This window comes from Pyxicephalus adspersus, chromosome 4 (assembly GCF_032062135.1).
Source record: "Pyxicephalus adspersus chromosome 4, UCB_Pads_2.0, whole genome shotgun sequence".
Classification (NCBI taxonomy): Eukaryota; Metazoa; Chordata; class Amphibia; order Anura; family Pyxicephalidae; genus Pyxicephalus; species Pyxicephalus adspersus.
The window spans coordinates 71,734,893-71,735,526 of NC_092861.1; the positions used below are offsets into that span (position 1 = coordinate 71,734,893).

At 50.3% G+C, this 634-nt stretch overlaps 1 protein-coding gene across 2 annotated transcripts in view; it reads right to left on the minus strand.

The window, feature by feature from the left end:
• The window catches only part of CEP162 (centrosomal protein 162), a 45,642-nt gene extending 45,297 nt beyond the window's left edge, over positions 1-345 (minus strand). For both annotated transcript variants that reach the window (XM_072408593.1, XM_072408592.1), the window contains exon 1: positions 255-345. The gene's annotated coding sequence lies outside the window, so the exon portion shown is untranslated. The remainder of the gene's footprint in view (positions 1-254) is intronic.
• Positions 346-634: the final 289 nt, after the last annotated feature.

Below are 634 nucleotides of genomic sequence, written 5' to 3' on the forward strand. Positions count from 1 at the left end.
AAACTGCACACATATAGCACCCCCATCCCAAACTGCACACATATAGCCCCCACCTGTCCCCCTATACCTCCTCCTACAGTGTACAGCTCTCTGTAAGCTATATGTACCGGGCACACTGGCTGACTATAAACAATATACCTGAGCAGTGAAGCTGAAGCAGATTACCCCACTGGTGTTATCATTGCTGTGTGACCCCACACTCCCGCTATACCGCCCGCCTCCCTTTTCCGGCCGGGGCCTCTCCCTGTCCATACCTGTGTGCACAGCCCGGACAGAGCCGATTACAACCTGACAACAGCTGTATACTGGTAACCGGGGACAACACTTCCTGCCGCCCGCATTCCCGCCCACTGTACTTTGCTCAACCAATACAACTGGGAACAAACGAAACACCAATCCACCAGTAAGAATGCAAGCTCCGCCTCCCTACTCTAGTGAATGTCGATCTGTAATTGGTTGCTTTCATGTGTCACAGGTTTGCTTTTTGGACAGCGCGGGCTGGTATTGGCTGCAGTTCCAGCTTTAGCCATGTGATGCATGGTAGAATGAATGGAACGTGCAGAGAAAAGTTCATGATGTATGAACTTTATTAGGAAAGCCTCCTATAGCTCAGGGGTGTATGTTGTATGTTCTT